The sequence below is a fragment of the Pipistrellus hanaki genome (genome assembly GCF_964339955.1).
Source record: "Pipistrellus hanaki genome assembly, chromosome: 14".
Taxonomy (NCBI): domain Eukaryota; kingdom Metazoa; phylum Chordata; class Mammalia; order Chiroptera; family Vespertilionidae; genus Pipistrellus; species Pipistrellus hanaki.
In genome coordinates this window covers 15,625,455-15,641,143 of record NC_140516.1, presented here as the reverse complement: position 1 = coordinate 15,641,143, position 15,689 = coordinate 15,625,455, and the positions used below count along the sequence as shown (strand labels likewise).

The window sequence follows — 15,689 nt, the reverse complement described above, 5'->3', positions numbered from 1 at the left end:
CCAGAGCAGTTTTAGGAGAGCCCTCACACTCATTTTCCGAGCACATCCTCCTAGCAGCCACCCTGTGAGGTGTGGGTCTGGTGGGGGTTGTAATGTTTTACAGATTAGTAATCAGAAAGGCCATCTTCTGACCTTGGCTGGCCTGTCCACTGAGCCCCTCAGGGTAGGAACTGGGAGTGAAGCAGGCTCAACATCTGTGTGGTGTCCCTTTCCCACAAATTCAGATCCGTGCCAATGCTCACGGCTGTGCTTCCCTGGCCCCAAAAGAGGAGCAAGGAAAACAACTGTGGATAGCTCCGAGCAGAGTCTTGTTGGTACATGGAGGCTGGGTGCAAGGAGCCATTAACCCCTTTCCAGGGCTAGGAGGCAGCAAGAACACTCAGCTTTTCTAAAATGGTTCGACTGAGGCCAGAGGAAAGCTTGGGTTCCCAAGAAAGCTCAGCCGAGACACCCTCTCCTGAGCTTTTTTCATTGGAACAGGCTTGCAAATCTCCAAAGCAGGACAGGAGGGCTCCTAGGTGGGAGCTCTGGGGCCTCCTAAGATGCAACAGGAAGCTCTGCCCCAGACACTGGGCTTTTGGAGGGAAGATGGGGCTGAGATGACGCCTGTTGCCTAGTGTAGAGGGGTATTACAGGCTGAGATCCTGGAAGAGAGGTAGTGTCCTTGTGGCTAAGTCCAACTTTGGAAAATGCTTTCAGAAATCGTTCTATTAGGCCTACAAATTTTGTACTGAATCCCTTTGTTTCTAATTCCCTCCCTTATTTCTATTTCCCACCTCACTGGAATACTACTCTAGACTCTGTAATCGCTCCCTATTATCAGGTTCTACTGTCTGCCTCTCAAGACCTTTGGTACTGGGCCCTTTTCAGTCTATGCAGGGTACTCCTTAGCACTCTGCTTCCTCTGGGACAGGTCAGTGTGGTCTGCCCTCTTTTCTGGCCCCAGGCTCTGCTCATTCCAGTGCCCTCCACCAGGGAGGTGAGCCCTGTCTTGCCTGCAAAGCCTGCCCTTCCTTTAAGGCCCAGAGCAAGTCTGGTCCTTTTATGACTCCCCTTGCCTTGCCCTTCGTGATTCCGGTTTAGCAGTTTTCTGGTTTCATTGTAGGGACTTATTTAGTATCTGCCCAGTTCTGTAGGACACCCTCTCCCTGAGTTACCCCCCTCTCCCTTGGCTTAGACAACGCAAGATTCCAGCCTCAGCCCCTCAGGTAAGGAACAAGGAGGGCAGGGTAGAATGCTTTGTGGTTCTATTACGCCTGTTTCTGGGTGTAGAGGAATAGTAAAGGCGGAGATCCTGGAAGAGAGGTAGTGTCCTGTGGCTAAGCCCGCCACGCAGTAAAGACAGTGAAGCGTGGGTTTGAATAATGGCTCAGATATTTCTAAGCTGATGACCTTGAGCAAGTCACTTTCTGTTTCCTCTGTAAAATGGGGGTAACAGTGAGGAAGCTAGTGGCTGGGCAAGAAAAGAGAGGCCTGAGCTGGCTGTAGAGCAAGCACTCTGCATAGGAACCACCTTTGACTTCCTTCACCTCTGGTCCTGCTCTTTCTCTAGCATCTTTTCAAAAGCCACCATTTTAACAACAGTCATGTCAACATATGACCCTAATACATTCTTGTGAAAAACATCATTTGGGAGTGAAGTGCTCAGAAAGCTGTTCTTCTCAGCTGTCTTCATCTAAGCCTGGCATATATTAAGCACCCTGTAAAAGATTCCTTTCGTAAACCCTGGCCAGGTAGCTCAGTTGGTTGGAGTGTTGTCCCAATGCTCCTAGGCTGCTTGCTCCCTGGTCAGGGCACGAAGGGTGTGTGTGTGTGTGTGTGTGTGGGAGAGAGAGAGAGAGAGAGGTTTCCTTTAATTTTACCTCATGGTTCAGAAGAAAATGCAGAGGCCAAAATGGCTCAGTGAGCAGGGCTGCAGACCTAAGATTGGAGGTGTGGCTTCCTACTTCCTGGTCCTTCCATTCAGCTCCCCGGGCCCTCCTGGTTCCCCAGCTCAGGGTGTCTGGGTCAACCACATCCTACTTTTGCTGGTGGAGGTGACCAAGTGCTGCAGCCCAACATAAGACTGAGGAAACATGAGGCACAGAAACCAGGCCCAATTAATAGATTATTACAGGACTGTCATTATCCTGAAAGGGGACACTTTATGAAAGAGTCACAAATTAGAATACATCCCATTAAACCCAGACATATCCATGCAGGAGCCCAGTGCGGAGTCTTCATCCCCATTCCAACTGTGACACTAACTGTGGTCATGTAGTACTAGTGGCTCTGAAAGTAGACACTGATGGACTGTCACTTGATTACTGCATTCAATCATTCAACCCATATATAATTAAACTAAAGGCCCAGTGCACAAAATTCATGCATGGGGGAGGGGGTCCCCTCAGCCCAGCCTGCACCCTCTCCAATCTGAGACATCCCTCTCACAGTCCAGGACTGCTGGCTCTCAACTGCTCACCTGTCTGCCTTCCTGATTGTCCCTAACTGCTTCTACCTGCCAGCCAACCTGATCACTCCCCAACCACTCCCTTGCCAGCCTGATTGATGCCTGACTGCTCCCCTGCCAGCCTGATTGCCCCTAACTGCTCTCCCCTGAAGGCCTGGTACCCCCCAACTGCTCTCCCCTTCAGGCCTGGGTCCCCCCAACTGCCCTTCCCTGCAGGCCCAGTCGCCCCCAACTTCCATCCTCTGCTGGCCTGGTCACTCCTAACTGCCCTCCCCTGCAGGCTTTATAACCCCCAACTGCCCTCTCTTGCAGGCCTGGTCCCTCCCAACTGCCCTCCCCTGCTGGCCATCCTGTGGTGGCCATCTTGTGTCCACATGGGGGTGGCCATCTTTGACCACATGGGGCAGCCATCTTGTGTGTTGGAGGAATGGTCAATTTGCATATTACTCTTTTATTAGATAGGATGGATTTTCTTACTTTTTTTTTTAGCAAGAAAAAGCCAAAGTAAGTGGAAACCCCTAAGAAACTGATTCTCTCTTTTTCTTTCTATCTCTCCCTCCCTAGGTAGTGACATACACACTAACTTCCCAGGAAAAAAAATCCGACAATTTAGAATGACTAAGAATATGTAAGATAAAACAAATTTAACTGTATACTTAAAATTGATCAATGAATGTAAATTACACTTCAATATATGACTTTTTTACTTATTTTTCGAGAGGAAGAGAGAGAGTGTGAGAGAAACAATGATGTGAGAGCAATATATTGACTGGCTGCTTTCCACCCACCCACTACTGGGGTAGAGCCCAAAACTGGGCATGTGCCCTGACCTGTATCCTGACCTGGAATCCAACCAGCAACCCTTTGGTGCACGGGGAAAACACCTAACCAACTGAGCCACACTGGCCAGGGCTTCAATGAATTGTTGAAAAAGGTATATGTATAAAAAAATTAACTCAAAGTGGATCACAGACCTAAATGGAAGAGCTAAACTGTAAAACTCTTAGAAGAAAATGTAGGAATAAATATTCATTATCTTGGATTAGGCAATGATTTCTTAGATATGACACCAAAAGTACAAGTGATAAAACACATGATCAACATGTTGGACTTTATAAAATTTAAAAACATTTGTATTTCAAAGGACACAATCAAGAGAGTAAAAAAAAAAAATCCCACAGACTGGGAGAAGATATGCTACAAATCTTAAATTGGTAAGTGATTTACATCTAGAATGTATAAAGAACTCTTATAACAATTAAAAAATGAGCAAAGACTCTGAATAGGCATTTCTTCAAAGAAGATGTACGAATGACCTAAAAGCCATTCATGAAAAGATGTTTAACATTATTGGTCATTAGGAAAATGTAAATCAACTTTCAAGGACATACCATTTCATACCACCAGAATGGCTATAATCAAGGAGACAGATAATGTCAAGTATTGACAAGGATATGGAGAAACTGGAACCCTCATACATTGTTGGAGGAACTGTAAAATGATGCAGCTATTTTACAATTCCTCATAATGTTAAATATAGAGTTATCATATGACCCAGCAATTTCACTTCTAGGTATATACCTGAGATAAATGAAAACATATATCCACATAAAACCTTTATATGAATGTTCATAGCAGCATTATTCAAAATAAAAAAAGAGAGAAGAAAAACTTATTGACACAAATACCAGAGTGGTGACTGTAGGGCAAAGGGGGCTGGAAGGAGGTGGGTGAGGGTATAGGAGGGATAAAGGTGATGAATGGAGATTTAACTTGGCTGGTGATCATACAATATAGCGCACAGATGATGTGTTGTAAAACTGTGCACCTGAAACCTGTATAATTTTATTAACCAGTGTCATTAGAATAAATTCCATAAAGAGTAAATAATTTAAAATGTTTTAATACACAAAATATATAAAATGAGCTCCAGCAGTTTTTTTTTTTTTATTGATTTCAGAGAGGAAGGGGGTGGGAAAGAGAGATAGAAACATTAATAATGGGAGAGAATCATTCGTCTGCTGCCTCCTGCACACCCCCTACTGGGGATCCAGCCGTGACCTACTAGTCCATAGGTCTACGTTCAATCACTGAGCCACGCTGGCTGGGGGAGCTCCAGAAGTTTTAAAAATAAATTATAGCTCCACAATTTAAGTATGGCAATTTATAAACCACATGTAAATAAATATGGTAAATTTTTTACTAAGAAAAGGAAAACGAAAGAAAAGCCATGAGTATTTTGAATCAAAATTATGGATTATCTGTTTCTGCCAACAGCATGTCAGCCCACATTTTTATGTCCAGAACAGAGCCCGGCCTATTGAAAAAATACTAATGAGCCCAGGCAGTTGCTGAAGGCGGCAGAGGGCCAGGTCCTGGTACTGAATGGCTAAGGCATCTCCTGGGCCGCCAGGCGGCCATCGTGGCCAAACAGGTGCTGCCGGGCCGGAAGGTGGTGGACGTGCACTATGAGGGTGTCAACATTTCTGGCAATTTCTACAGAAACAAAACAAAGTCCCTGCCTTCCTCTGCCAGCGGATGAACACCAACCCCTCCGTCGGCTCTTGCCGCTTCCTAACCCCACCCCCCATGCATCTCTGTAGACAGTGTGAGGTCAAGCAGCCGGACCCCTTGGACCACCTCAAGGTGTGTGATGGGATCCCGCTGGCCTATGACATGAAACAGCAATGGTTCCTGCGGCCTCCAAGGCAGTGCGTTGGAACCTACACTGAGGTTGGCCACTTACACGGAGGTTGGCCTACCTGGGCCTCCTGGCTCATGAGGTACTCTGGAGGGGAAGGGGAAGGAGAGGGCCAAGATCCATGATGGAAAGAAAGGCAGCTCGCAAAGATGCAGAAACAGGCCAAAAAGAAGGTGGGGAAGAAAACTGACAGATACACAGAGGTCCTCAAGACTTAATGGTCTTCTGGACTGTTACTTCCTAAAACAACAACAACAGAACACCAAGCTAATGAATGTGTGTAAAAGAAAGGAGGGATTGAAGGGCTATGACATCCCAAATCTTCCATTGCCTGGAGAGAACACATTGTGCTAAGTCAAGTAAGCCAGTTCCAAACACTTTTTTAAAAATTATGGTAAAGTATACAACATAAAGTCTACCATACTAACCATTTTAAGAGAATAGTCACTAGTGTTGAATATATTCTCATTGTTGTACAACCTTTCTCTAAAATTTTTCATCGTGTAAAACTGAAACTGTGTACTCATTAAACAACAATCCCCCATTCCCCCTCCCCTGGGCCCCTGGCAATCGCCATTTTCCTTTGTGTCTCCATGGATTTCACCACTTAGGTACCTGACGGAAGTGGAATCATATAGTACCTGCCTTACTGTGCCTGGCTTACTTGACTTAGCACAGTGTGTTCAAGGTTCATCCATGTTGTAGCAACTGTCAGAATTTCCTTTCTTTTTAAGGCTGAATAATAGTCCATTGCCTGTATACACCACATTTAGCTTATCCATCCATCCATCAATAGATAACGTGAGTTGCTTCCTTCTTTGGGCTATTGTGAACAATTCTGTTATAAATATGGGTGTACAGATACCTCTTCGATACTTGCTTTTACTTCTTTTGGGTATATGCCCAGAAGTTAAATTGCTGGAACATATAATAATCCTACTTTTAATTTTTTGGGGGAACTACCGAACTGTTTTCCACAGCAGCTGCACCATTTTACATTCCCACCAACAATGCACAAATTCCAAGCACTTTTATGCCACTCCACATCCCATCCATGTTCAAATTAGCCGAGCAATCAAGTCCCACGGCACCCATCCCTACGGGGTGGGGTGGTGAAGGGCTGGATGAGGGCTATGGATCTGCGGTACTCGACATGCTCTGGGTCTAGGAAGTTGGAGGAGAGAGGGTGACAGAGTGAGGACAGGTTCCAAGAGGAGGAAGGATGAAATTTCAGCCCCAAAGACGTGAGGGCAGCTCTCCTCATTCTCTCACATGGACCTGACCTCCTCCAGGGCATTCCGATTCCCTGTCAGGGACCCTCTGGGGGAAGGCTGGGGCTGGGGAGAGCAGCAGAGCTGACCTGAGCCAGCACATCTTGGAGGACAGGAGAGGAGCCCGGGCCTCCCAGGGCAGAAGGGCTCAGGATTGAGGTGCCTGTCCCAGGGGCCCCCAACCCATTCTGAACCTCCATTAGCAATCATTGATTGACTCGATATATGACAAACCTATGACTAAGTAACAACATGAAGTGAATTTGTATTTTATTCACTGTAATTGTATGTGCATACATTTAAAAAAAAGCAGCAGGACTAATATGGGCCAGACATGCTGTGGGTACAATCACTAGACAAGACAGGCCTCATTGGAACCTGCCTGCCTCTGATGATGACTCAAGCCCCTCCCCGCCCCCTCAAAGAGATCAGCAGAATGCCAACAGTACACTCTGCCATGGGGCTACAAGGAAGGGCAAGCTCAAGACTGAGAGGATATAGAGCTCATATCTATAAAGACTTAGGTCATATCTATAAATACATCATTAACTCATTTAACATACCACCAATTCAATAAAGTAGGTACTACTATGATTATTATTCCCATGTTACAATGAGGAATCAGGTACATGGAGCAATGTAAGGAGGTTGGAGTGGGAGTGGAAAGACCTTCAGTCTAGAATGATTTTGCCACTGACCCGTGTTTCTTCATCTTTAGACTGAAGGGGTGGGACTAAAGGACATCAGGAGAGCAGAGCAGAGCAGTCATCTGCTGCCTCTATGGCTTTTCCCCAGCCCCGCCCCCTCATCACTGCTCCCTGGGTTCCAGCCTGGGGTGGGGGTGGAGGAGGAAGAACAGAGCTGCCTTGCAGGTCACTGGGCAAATGCTTGACTGCTTTCTGGGGTGAGTCCAAGTCTGGAAAGGGAACGTTAAGAAGAAATTTCCACGGCCCTTCCTTCAGCCAGGGATTTTCCATCCTGTCTGGGCAGACATGTCTCTCAGAGAAGGGATCTGGCAATCCATACGAGTTATTGAACAGCTCGGCTCTGTGCTGGGGTGAGTGTAAGACCTGGTTCTGCTTTTGGTTCTGGTTCCTGCCCTAGGAAAGGGGGCAAGTGTGTTGGGAAGGCACACTGCCCCAGGAAGATGGGGGGAGGAGGGAGAAAGATAGAAACAGGATGGTATAGAACAAAGTATTCAGCCTAGATTAAGGACACGGAGAGAGAGCCCAGCAGGTTCAGGAACCATCAGGGGAAACTTCCTACAACAGGAGACCTGAGCTGAGGGGCAATGGAGAAGGCAGACAGGAGCCTGCAGAACGGATGAGAAGGGAGATAATATGGACCCGCTTTGCAAAGGCTGCCATGAGCACGGAGTGGAGTGGCCAGGAGAGAGCTGGGTGCAAGAAGTGGAAAATTTGGTGAAGCAATCCAGCCAAGGCAGGGGCTTGCGCTCTGGCCTCTGCACTGGCTGTTCCCTCTGCTGGGAACACGCCTCCCTCACAGCCTCACCTGTTGGTCAGGTTTAGCTCAAAAGCCCCCTGCTCCACAGGGGGCCTTCCCTGGCCACTCCTGCTAAGGCAGCCCGGAGCCACTCTCTACAATTATCCATGTTCATTTTCTCCCCACACTTGCCACCACCTGCACTTACCCTGTTTCTTTTGGTGGCTGCCTCCCTCCCCGGGATAGGAGTTCCATGGAGCAGAATGGCCTGTCTCCATCCAATCCCCAGAGCCCAGCACACAGCAGGCCCTCAATAAATACTGAGTTTAATTGAACTGCACTTGGAGTGTTCCGATGAAAGGAAGCCCATAATGATGTTTTTTCCCTGAGCACTATTATATGCCAGGCACTGTGGTAAGTGCTTTACACACATTATCTCATTTATTCCCCTATGAGGGAATGCTACCATCATCCCTAAAAGGTGAGAAGACGGAATTCCACAGGGATTGGTTAGTTGCTCAAGGACACACAGAACCAGGATTTGAACTCACACTTTTAACCTCTAGGCTACCACTGTCTGACAGAAATGCAATATGAACCACATCTGTAGCTGAAGATTTTTCTAGTAGCTACCTTTAAAAAAAATCAGGCGAGGTGCACCCCTCCTCTCTGGAGCAGGCCGGCTCCCCTCTCCTTCCCCCAGGTGTGTTACCTTCGTCTTTCCCTCTAAAGCTCCAGCTGCCTTTCTTTTGCTTCTGTAACTTGTTTGCTGAGCCTAGGCAGCCCAGCTGGCTCACTTCTACCACCTCTGTAATTTTCTTTCTTTTGTTGTTAATCCTCACCCGAGGATATTTTTTTCTGTTGATTTTTTTTTTTTTTTTTTTTGAGAGAAAAAGGGAGGGAGGGCGGGGGAGAGAAAGAGAGGTGAAAGAGATACACTGATTGGTTGCCTCCCGAAGGAGCCCTGATTGGGGCTGGGAATTGAACCTGCAACCCAGGTATGTGCCCTTGACGAGGAATCAAACCCATGACTTGTCAGTGCGTGGGCTGATGCTTTAACCCAGTGTTTCCCAAACTTCTCTCATGATGAGAATCACCTGGTGGAGTTGTTAAAACACAGATTCCTGAATCCCAACTAAGAAGTGCTAAACTAGAATTTTTGGGAACATATAGGTAAAATTGTATACTTAACTAGTGCTCTAAGACAGATGTTATATACAGAGCACTAAGTTAGGTATGCAAATTCTAGTTTAGCACTTCTTAGTTGGGATTCAGGAATCTGTGTTTTAACAACTCCACCAGGTGATTCTCATCATGAGAGAAGTTTGGGAAAAACTGCTTTAACCGCTGAGAACACCAGCTAGACTCAGCTACCTCTGTAGCTTGTTAAATAAACTTTCCCTTAAAAAAGCTGATGGGCCCTAGCCAGTGTAGCTCAGGGGATAGAGCACTGGCCTGAGGACTGAAGGGTCCCAGGTTTGATTCTGATCAAAGGCAAGTGCCTGGGTTGCAGGCTTGATCCCCACTGTGAAATGAGCAGGAGGCAGCCGATCAATGATTTTCTCTCATCATTGATGCTTCTTTCTCTCCCTTTTCCTTCCTTTTCAAAATCAATAAAAATACTTTTTTAAAAAGCAGGTGAAATTAATTTTAATAATATATTTTGTTTAAACTGATATATTAAAAATATGATCATTTCAACATGAAATAATAGAAAATATTAAGACACCTTTACATTTTAGTTTACTAAGTGTTCAAAATCTGGTGTCTAGTTTTTATACTTTACAGCACTTGCTAAGTTTTCATTACAGAATGATCTATATTTTGATTTCATAAAATTTGCAGTTGAAAAAATGATTCACATATCCAAGTTGTTCCACACATATTTAAATGTTTTGCAATAACAGCATTATCAATTTTAAAAATTAAGTTAAGTAAGATTTAAAATTCAGTTCCTCTGCTGCACTTATTACATTTCAAGTGCTCAACAGCCACATGTGGTCAGTGGCCAATGTCCTGGACAGCACAGCCCTAGGCTGCACAGTTCATCTGCTGAGAAGGATGTGTGGGTGGGAGAGGTACAGCAGGGGGATCCAGAGCAGAGTGGGGACCAGGTGTGGTAGGGAAAAGAAGGGAAAACTGAGGTGGTAGGACTGGACCCACATACTAGTAAAATGAGGTGGGGTGACCAGCCATGACTCCCACCAGCCAGCCTAGGCTGGACCCATGCACCAATGAGCGCCTCTTATGGGTGTTTCACCAAGGAAGGTCGGGGCTTCCTTGCACCAAGGAAGTGGTGGTGGCCCTAGGATCCCTGGGCTACTCCTCTCGCAGTTGCTAATCCCTCCAACACCACCACCAGGGATCCTGGGGTCATGAGGCTGGCTCTAAGCAGGCTCAGGCTTGGTGGGTGGAATGATCTCCCTCTTCCCTTCCCTACCTGTGGGCAGCTGGCGGGGTCAGGTGTGTGGTTCTGGTTAAACAACTCTGGAGTCAAGTAGGCCTGGGTTCCAATCCCAGCTCCACCAATTCCTTGCTGTGTGATTTTAGACCTTAGACAAGTCAAATCCCCCTTTGAGCTTCGGTTTCCTCATCTTGAAAATGAAAACCAATAAGGAAATGTTATGAGACTCTGATAATGTGTGTAGAGTGCCCAGGACATAGTAAACAATCAATTAACACAAGCTATTCTCCCTAGATAATATCCTTTTCTGTTAAGAACAAAAATGTAGACTGAAAAACAAACCAACAAACAAAAAACGTAGACTGGAGAATGTTCATGATCACACACACCCCCATCCCCCTGACCCACTTCTCCTGCATAACACAGAACTGGTTAACCACCAGGGGTCTGAAGGGGGATGTGCAATGGGTGCCTGAACATGGGATTAAAATGGCCAAGAGACACCTTCTAGAAATGTGGAGAGTGAGTCAAACTGAATCAGGAGCAGGTGAGGTCACCCTGGGTCCCTAGAGTTACTCAGAGTGACACTGGTATTAGCTGGCAGGAATGATGGGTGAACTGGGCTCTAGGAAAGCAGGTGGGGCTGGAAACCACCCAAGACAACGAAACTGTCGCGTGGAAAATCCAGGCAGGCAGAGCACAGACTGAGAGGCAGCAGGCAGAGGCCAAGTTAGCTTGGTCCGGGTATTTTTTAGGGTAAGGCAGCTCCACCTCCCTCTCCCAGTTAGCACCCCACATGAGCCTTCCCCCAATCTTCCTAACTTCAACTCCCCAGTCCCCAAACCTTTGCTCTGCTGGGTCCCCAGAAGTGCCAGGGCTGACACAGCCCAGAGCAGACCTTTGTCCTCTGCCCTGCCAAATTAGCTCTTGTCACCTCATTCTGCCCACATTTCCAACATTTCCTGTCTTGTCTGTCACCTCTACTGGTAGGAGGGTTCCCTCTTGCTCACTTCCATCTCCTGGGCACAGCTCAGACTCTGACATGTTGCTGAATGTCTGGTAGATACGTGTTGAGACAGTAGACTCAAGACCTATGTGGGCTCTCATTGCATTTCTCACCATCATTATGTGGGTCAGCCTTCTGAGCCTTGTTTCCACATCTGCAAAGAGGGAAACATAATCTCCATGAAGATCCTGGAAAATGACCAGGCCAGAAAGCAGGGAGGATGAAGCACCCAGCAGGTTCTACCAAGTGTCTGATGGGTAATGTTTCAGAGGCAGCTCATGCGCAGATGAACTGAGAGGAGAGGTAACTGAGGCACAAGGAAATCCTGCTGAAAGACCACCTGGGAGGACAGAACAGGCCACTCTGATTCAATTCGCTGGGAGTTTCCATCCAGAGGTCTTCAGGTGTGCCAGCCTGGTCCTGCCTTGGAAGAGAGCCTTTCCCCACTCAGCTTCCTTTCTGGGGTGGGCCCTGGCTCCTGGTGGCAGGGAGGGTCTTGGGGACACTGTGATGGCTGCCTCTGGTGCTGGGTGAGCCAACACTCTGTGTGTGTGTGTGTGTGTGTGTGTGTGTGTATGTAGGGGGTAGTCTTTTTTTTAAAAAAATATATTTTATTGATTTTTTACAGAGAGGAAGGGAGAGAGATAGAGAGCTAGAAATGTCGATGAGAGAGAAACATCGACCAGCTGCCTCCTACCGGGGATGTGCCTGCAACCAATGTACATACCCTTGACCGGAATCGAACCCGGGACCCTTCAGTCCGCAGACCGACGCTCTACCACTGAGCCAAACCGGCTTTGGCTAGGGGGTAGTCTTTACTCCATAAGCATCCACTGGCTCCCCACTACACCCCAAGAGGAGGCAGTCCAGCCTTGTGGTGAGATGCTTGGGCTCTGGAGTCACATTAAAGGAGTTAATGCACAAAGCCCTTCCTAAGGCCCAGGCCCTGCCTGAAAGAGAGGCTATGAGGATGGCGCATGCTCAGCACTCAGCACAGCGCCCAGCTCACCATAAACACTTAGGAAATGTTTGTTATTAGTTGGTTTGTTATACTATCAGCCCTGGGAGGGGACAAGGGACACTTGTTTTGACCATTGCTTACCACAGCCATCATTCTTAGTAGGTGCTCAGGTGGCCGAATGAACACGTGGAGGAGGAGAGAAAGAGGAGGAGGAAGGAAGGAAGAAGGGAGAGGAAGGAGATTTGCTCCGGGAGCTCCTAGCTTCCACGCCCACCACTCTCCCTCTGTCCCCAGGACACCAGCGAGAGCTGACTCAGACTCCGCTCCCTGCATGGTGTGCGGTCTAGGAGCACTGACCTCAGGTGCGAGTAATGAGTCTGAATCCTGGAGCCAAAAACCGGTTGACTAAACTTAGTCTCCTCAACATTCTCCTCTAAAGAACGTGGGTGATCATACCAGCGACCTTGCTGAATTATAGGGAGGTCCAAAACATGCATATAAATACATTGAGTACATTTGTAAACCGAAGAGTATTAGAGGCTATTTCGGTGGAGTGATAGGCAGGGTAGGCTCTGGAACCAGCCTTCATGCCATCAAATCCCACTGCTTGCAGACCCTGAGCCTCAGTTTCCTCATTTGTAAAACAGTGGGAATTATAGTTCCCACCTGATAGAGTTGTGAGGATTAAATGAGATAATGCTTGAAAAGCTTTTAAATCAGTGGCCATAATAATCCTCAGAAAGGATTCTGTGAACTACTTCTCACTAAAGTGTGAATGAGTGATAAGACCTACTATGTTCCCTCTCACAGGGGCATTTAAATATTAATGCAAGTTAATGAGTGAAATCCTATCTCATGATGGAATCTTAAAAGAAAGCATAAAGGGAGTAGAGAAGGGCTCCCTAGGGCCCTCAGAACCACAGTTATTGCCCTAGCTGGCTTGGCTCAGTGGATAGAGCATTGGCCTCCAAACTGAAAGGTCCCAGGTTGTTTTTTTAAAAATATATATTTAATTAATTTTTTACAGAGAGGAAAAGAGAGGGATAGAGTTAGAAACATCGATGAGAGAGAATCATCGATCAGCTGCCTCTTGCACACCCCCTACTGGTGATGTGCCCGCAACCAAGGTACATGCCCTTGACTGGAATTGAACCCGGGACCCTTCAGTCCGTAGGCCGACGCTCTATCCACTGAGCCAAACCAGTTTTGGCAGGTCCCAGGTTTGATTCCAGTCAAGGACACATGCCCAGGTTGTGGGCTTGATCTCCAGTGGGGGGCTTGTAGGAGGCAATGATTCTCTCTCAGCATTAATGTTTCTCTCTCTCTCTCCCTCTTCCTTCCTCTCTGAGTCAATAAAAATATATTAAAAAAGCACACACCCCCCCATAGATGTTGCCTAATGCACACATCCTGCCTGGGCCAGAGAGGGACCACCCACAGGGAAAGGGAGAACATACCTAGTATCTAATGAACCGCTCTTCTGCTTGGAGAAACCGGAAGCTACTAGACCCCGGGACAGTAGCACACCCAGCTCAATGTGGAGGGCCTTCTGCAGCGTGCCAGGCAACAGGGCTCCGGGACCCTCCTGGAGCAGCCGCCTCGGCAGGAGGGGGGATGGGCACCAGATGTGATGAGGCCGTACCTGAGGCCAGGGAGGGAGGGCTGGGTTCTCTCCCACAGCAGGGCCTCACCTTCTACATCTAGGTTTCCCCTAAGTGTTTACCAGGCTGCACCCGTAGTAAACGTGCAGAGAATTTCAGGACGTAGGTTCTGGAGTGAGGTGGCCAGGGCTCAATCCAGGCCTCATCTCTCCTCCGTTGTGTGCCCTGTGGTAACAAGGTGGGGTTAGCACCTGGCACCCATCCCCCATCTCTGCCACTTCTCCTTTCTCCCTCCTTCCCTATCAACCCATTGGTGAGGCCGCAGCTGTGCGGCCGCTGACCCGACCTGCCAATCAGCACTGAATCTTCCTGGGCAGATTTTATCGAGGTAGTCATCTGAGCAGTCATTTGACACCTCCCCACAACCCCACCCCCCCCACCCCCCCACCAAACTGTACAATTAAGTGAATCCCGGAACTTGTGCCCCAATGACCAAGAAGAGACTCTCTCTCCTACTGAACTCGAACTTGGAATGATATGAACCCCTCACAGAGTTCAAATAGGACACCAAGTTGGTGAAGGCCGAGTAGAGAGAGATTCACTCTTTATGACCCGTTTGAATCTCCCGATCAAGTCATGCCTGGATTTCTGTTTCCAAAGCCAGTAAACTCCCTGCTTAGCATAACCCAGTTTGAGTCAGGTTTTTGTCATTTGTATCAGAAAGAGTCTGCAATCCACATGGTGAACTTTCTTAACCGCTCTGTAAACCTCAGCTTCCTCATCTGCAAAGTAAGGGGTATTTCTCAGGAGAAAGGAAGGTTGTTCTGGTGATTAAAAGGGTTGACCAGGGCCCAACAGGAACACAGAGCCTGACACATGTCAGACACTCAAAACACATCCACTTGTAGGTGTTCCATAGTGTGTGTTAATGACTCTGACCCACCCCCTGGAGGAGAACTGCCAGGGCCCCGTGGCGGGAGGGGGGGGGGGGGGGGGGGGGAAAGAGGGAGTCCCGGGGAACGCTGGTGTGCGTGTGGGGTGGGGATGAGGCCTGCCTGACCCATCCAGATGACAGTTGGCACCAAGAAATACTGCAGGGGGGTGTCATGACTATGTTTCCTCATCCTCACAGTCTAGTCACGCCCGTTTCACTGACGAGGGAAGTGAGACCCAGAGCGGAGATCGGGTAATGCCAAATCCAGCGGCCCCGCTGCTGGCTCAGCGCCCACAGGGCCCCCCTCCTGGCCAGGGCTCAGTCCCAACCAGGCTGCATTAACTGGCCTGGCCTGTTCCTGTAAACGGGGGCTTTCCTGAATAATGGGAGGGCAAAAAGATTCCCTGAATAATGGAAGGGGATGGAAGACAGAAGGAAGGATGGAAGAAGATAGGAGGAGAGGGCGGGCTCTATCTTCTCCCATCCTACAAAGGGACCTTTGGGGAAGTCTGGGTTCCCGGCTCTGACCTGCAGTCCCGGCGCCGTCACCAGTCACGTCAGCTGTTCCCCCCCAGAGCGAGCCTGACGCAGCTCCGCTTAGGAAGCCACGCAAGGCCCCCGCGTGGCACGGCCTTCCTTCCGCGGGGGCGGGGGCGGGGGCAGGGGCAGGAGCAAGTCGCTGGGCATGGCGCCTGGGTGGGGGTGGGGGCGGCTCCGCCCACTTCCCTTCGGTTAACCACCCACTGGCCGAGGATTCTCACGCCCAGGAACCGAGCTCGCCTTGGGTTCTTCTCCTGCGGCCTCCTGGAGCCTCAGTCTCCTCATCTGTAAAGTGGCCCCCATAGCCCCGGCCCACGTGTCTCTGTGGGTCACAGCGTGTCCCCTGCACCGAAGGGTCTGGGTTCCATTCCCGGCCAGG

General features: G+C 48.4%; 1 long non-coding RNA gene across 1 annotated transcript; it reads right to left on the bottom strand.

Moving 5' to 3' along the window:
• Positions 1-9,630: 9,630 nt before the first annotated feature.
• LOC311632941 lies at positions 9,631-15,412 on the bottom strand. The gene is made up of 3 exons (XR_014796866.1): positions 15,299-15,412; positions 13,959-14,061; positions 9,631-11,428 (listed from the first exon to the last, which is right to left on the bottom strand). It is a non-coding gene; the product is annotated as an uncharacterized lncRNA (long non-coding RNA).
• Positions 15,413-15,689: the final 277 nt, after the last annotated feature.